Source organism: Oncorhynchus gorbuscha, linkage group LG06 (genome assembly GCF_021184085.1).
Source record: "Oncorhynchus gorbuscha isolate QuinsamMale2020 ecotype Even-year linkage group LG06, OgorEven_v1.0, whole genome shotgun sequence".
Lineage (NCBI taxonomy): Eukaryota > Metazoa > Chordata > Actinopteri > Salmoniformes > Salmonidae > Oncorhynchus > Oncorhynchus gorbuscha.
Genome location: NC_060178.1, coordinates 9,399,740 through 9,404,546, shown reverse-complemented (window position 1 = coordinate 9,404,546; position 4,807 = coordinate 9,399,740). Strand labels below are relative to the sequence as shown.

The 4,807-nt window shown below is 38.2% G+C and overlaps 1 protein-coding gene across 3 annotated transcripts in view; it reads right to left on the bottom strand.

Annotated features, from left to right (window-relative positions):
- Positions 1–2,725: 2,725 nt before the first annotated feature.
- LOC124037506 (neuroplastin-like) overlaps positions 2,726–4,807 on the bottom strand; it is a 58,203-nt gene continuing 56,121 nt past the window's right edge. For all 3 annotated transcript variants that reach the window (XM_046352271.1, XM_046352272.1, XM_046352273.1), the window contains one exon: positions 2,726–4,318. The gene's annotated coding sequence lies outside the window, so the exon portion shown is untranslated. The remainder of the gene's footprint in view (positions 4,319–4,807) is intronic.

Below are 4,807 nucleotides of genomic sequence, written 5' to 3'. Positions count from 1 at the left end.
TTCAAATGGAACACAGGTCATCAACTGAAACAAGCCATTCATTTTAAAGGTTTTTATTCCTAAAAATTACTTGGAATTGATCTTGATCATGGGATTGATCCTGGGGTTGATCTTGATCTTGATCTTGGGATTAATCTTGAGATTGATCTTGACCTTGGGATAGACTTTGGGATTGATTTGGGATAGCTTTACAAGTGTCAATCCGTACATAGATAAAATAGGCCCTGTATTTGCACTGCTTCCTCCGCTAGCTCCCATACACAGTGCCTTCAGAAAGTATTCATACGCCTTGACTTTCTCTGCATTTTGTTGTGTTACAGTGTGAATTAAACATTTATAAAAATGTAGATATTTCGTTCATCACTGGCCTACACACAATTCCCCATAATGTAAAAGTGGAATGATGTTTTTAGAAAATGTTTACATATGAAAAGGTGAAATGTCTTGAGTCAATAAGTATTCAACCCCTTTATTAATCCAAGCCTAAATAAGTTCTGGAGTAAACATTTGCTTAACAAGTCACATAATAGGTTGCATGGACTCACCCTGTGTGCAATAATAGTGTTTAACTTGATTTTTGAATGACTACCTCATCTCTGTACCCAACACATACAATTATCTGCATGGTCACTCAGTCGAGCAGTGAATTTCAAAAACAATTTAAACCACAAAGACCAGGGAGGTTTTCCAATGCCTCACAAAGAAGTGCACCTATTGGTCAATTGTAAAAATAAATAAAAATAAGTAGACATTGATCATGGTGAAGTTATTGATTACACTTTGGATGGCGCATCAATACACCCAGTCACTACAAAGATACAGGCGTCCTTCCTAACTCAGTTGGTGGAGAGGAAGTAAACCGCTCAGGGATTTCACCATGAGGCCAATGGTGACTTTAAAACAGTTGCAGTATTTAATGGCTGTGATAGGAGGACTGAGGATGGATCAACAACATTGTAGTTACTCCATAATACTAACCTAATTGACGGAGTGAAAAGAAGGAAGCCTGTACAGAATACAAACATTGCAAAACATGCATCCTGTTTGCAACAAGACACTAAAATAAAACTGCAAACACTGCAGCAAAGAAATTAACTTTTTGTCCTGAATGCAAAGCGTTACGTTTGAGGCAAATCCAACACAACACATCACTGAGTATCACTCTTCATATTTTCAAGCATGGTGGTGGCTGCATCAAGTTATGGGTATGCTTGTTAAGGACTAGGGAGTTTTTTTAATAAATAAAAATAAATGTAGTAGAGCTAACCACAGGGAAAATCCTTAAAGGAAAACTTTCAAACAGACACTGGGAGACAAATTCACTTTTCAGCAGGACAATAACCTAAACCACAAGGCCAAATATACACTGGAGTTGGTACTGAGTGGCCTAGTAACTGTTTTGACTTAAATCTGCTTGAAAATCTATGGCAAGACTTGAAATGGCTGTCTAGCAATTATAAACAACCAACTTGACAGAGCTTGAATCATTTTAAAAAGAACATTGTTCAAATATTGTACAATCCAGATGTGCAAAGCTCTTAAGAGACTTACCCAGAAAGACTCACAACAGTAATCGCTGTTAAAAGGTGATTCTAACATGTATTGATTTAGGGGACTGAATACTTATTTAAATGATATATTTCTGTATTTAATTTTCAATAAATGTGGTACATTTCTAGAAACATGTTTTCCCTTTGTCATGATGTGGTTTTCTGTGTAGATGGGTGAGAAAAACAAATATATTTCATCCATTTTGAATTCAGGCTGTAACACAACAACATATGGAATAAGTGAATGGGTATGAATACATTCTGAAGGCCCCTGTATAGATGTATATCATTGTCATATATAGAGATATATATAGAGATCAACTGATACAGCATACAGATGAGCAGTACGGTATCTATAAATGCTCTAAAGGTGATTATCCTTCAGCATACAGCTGAGCAGTACGGTATCTATAAATGCTCTAAAGGTGATTATCCTTCAGCATACAGCTGAGCAGTACGGTATCTATAAATGCTCTAAACTCTTACTCTAATAAAGATGTCTTACTCAGTAAAATCTAAAGCTGCTAAGAGGGACTTGTATATATAAATATCAATATTGATTATTATTATTGCATAGGATAATAGCCATGCTATACACAATACACATACTCTAGCAATAGGGTTAGGATTGGGTGGAGTTCAGTTGCTTAGCTACTGAATGAAATTCATACAGATTTTTTTTTAAATTCCCCTTCTTTTTCAACACTTAAGTGCATCTTATGAATGAATATCATTATATATGAAGGTGATTTCATAAAGATATACATACAGAACATGTCAAATATAGGAATTATCAATCAAAGTCAAAAGACGGGGGGACATTGTAAAGCCCTCATTAAAATGTAAACCAAATCTAATCTGATGAAATGTTAAACAAGTTACCAACTTATAAAATAGTATACAGCAGAATGATGTACAGATTTACTGTCATACCAGATTACGATCTCTGGCGATTTTTCTTTTACATTGCAAAGTCTTTAGATTCTCATAGTCAACACAAATAAATAATGACTATCTATCAACATGAAGCCACTCTCAAAGTCAACAAAACCAGGCCAGCATCTCAAAGTCAACAAAACCAGGCCAGCATCTCAAAGTCAACAAAACCAGGCCAGCATCTCAAAGTCAACAAAACCAGGCCAGCATCTCAAAGTCAACAAAACCAGGCCTAGCATCTCAAAGTCAACAAAACCAGGCCAGCATCTCAAAGTCAACAAAACCAGGCCAGCATCTCAAAGTCAACAAAACCAGGCCAGCATCTCAAAGTCAACAAAACCAGGCCAGCATCTCAAAGGGCACCCTATTCCTCCCTATGGGAACCTATTCCTCCCTATGGGAACCTATTCCTCCCTATGGGAACCTATTCCTCCCTATGGGAACCTATTCCTCCCTATGGGAACCTATTCCTTATATACTCTTAGAATAAAGGGTTCCAAAAGGTTCCTCGGCTGTCCCCATAGTAGAACTCTTTTTGGTTCCAGGTAGAACACTTTTTGGTGCTAGGTAGAACTCTTTCGGGATCCATGAACCAAAAGGGTTCTACCTCGAACCAAAAAGGGTTCTTCAAAGGGTTCTCCTATGGGGACAGCCGAAGAACCCTTTTAGGTTCTAGATAGCACCTTTTACTCTAAAAGTCTATCCCTCAAATTCATTTTAAAAAATGATCCCATTATTCCCCTGTAATCATGGACTGATTTAGACTTGGGACATAAGGTGGGTGTAAATCATTATCATGTAGATCAGAAAACCAGCAGTGCTCCGGACCTCATGGGGTCAGAATACCCCTGTCCTATACAGTAGGGTCAGAATACCCCTGCCCTACAGTAGGGTCAGAATACCCCCTGTCCTATACAGTAGGGTCAGAATACCCCTGCCCTATACAGTAGGGTCAGAATACCCCTGTCCTATACAGTAGGGTCAGAATACCCCTGCCCTATACAGTAGGGTCAGAATACCCCTGTCCTATACAGTAGGGGCAGAATACCCCTGCCCTATACAGTAGAGTCAGAATACCCCTGTCCTATACAGTAGGGGCAGAATACCCCTGTCCTATACAGTAGGGGCAGAATACCCCTGCCCTATACAATAGGGTCAGAATACCCCTGCCCTATACAGTAGGGTCAGAATACCCCTGCCCTACAGTAGGGTCAGAATACCCCTGTCCTTTACAGTAGAGTCAGAATACTCCTGCCCTATACAGTAGGGTCAGAATACCCCTGTCCTATACAGTGCACTACCCTGTGAGCCCTGGTCAAGAGTAGATCACTATATAGGGACTAGGGTGCCATTTTGGATTTGAGACCCAGGCCCCAGGTCAAAAAGTAGTGCACTGTATATGGACTAGGGTGCCCTTTGAGACGGAGAAGAAAAAGTCATGTCATGTCAACACCAAACAGAAGGTTAGAATACCTTGCATGCTTTACTTCAGAATTAGTAAAAGAAAAATAGAAAATGACAAGAATCTGATAAGAATCAATAATAAATAAATAAACAGCAACAATCAATAACTGCATGCAGCCACAATGGTTATAATGCTTCATAGACACTTCGTAAACCATTCATAATGTTATGGGGATCACATTCATTGATCACCTTCTTCACCCCCATCACACGATAAACAGATAATCAAATCAGAAGGCATGCCTCATCATACAATACAGACATTTACAGTAGCTCCTCCTCCTCTTCCTCCTCCTCATTAACACATTGCTATGGATCCCTCTCCTGGTTACCTTCATATGGTCAATACATGTATAATATGTTATTATCTGTGGGGGAAAAAAGTGGAAGGAAGTTATTAGTGTGTTCTATTGTGCTTTGTTTGTACTGGCACCAGGGTTGGGGACGAATTCCATTTCCATTCAGTCAATTTAGTATACTTCCTGGATTTATTTAAATTTAGTTTACTTCCTGGATTTATTTAAATTTAGTTTACTTCCTGGATTTATTTAAATTTGGTTTACTTCCTGGATTTATTTAAATTTTGTTTACTTCCTGGATTTATTTACATTTTGTTTACTTCCTGGATTTATTTACATTTAGTTTACTTCCTGGATTTATTTAAATGGGTTTGACCCCAACCCTGGCTGTTACACACCACTTGCAGATTACATGTCACGATATGTGTCTGTATGTCTGTAGCATTGACAGGAAGATATATGATGACAAGTTATTGATAAAGTAGGATAAACTTTTTAGCAATATTAATTTCCTGCACAACATGTGATTGACTATCTGTGGTGATTGACAGGTTGCTG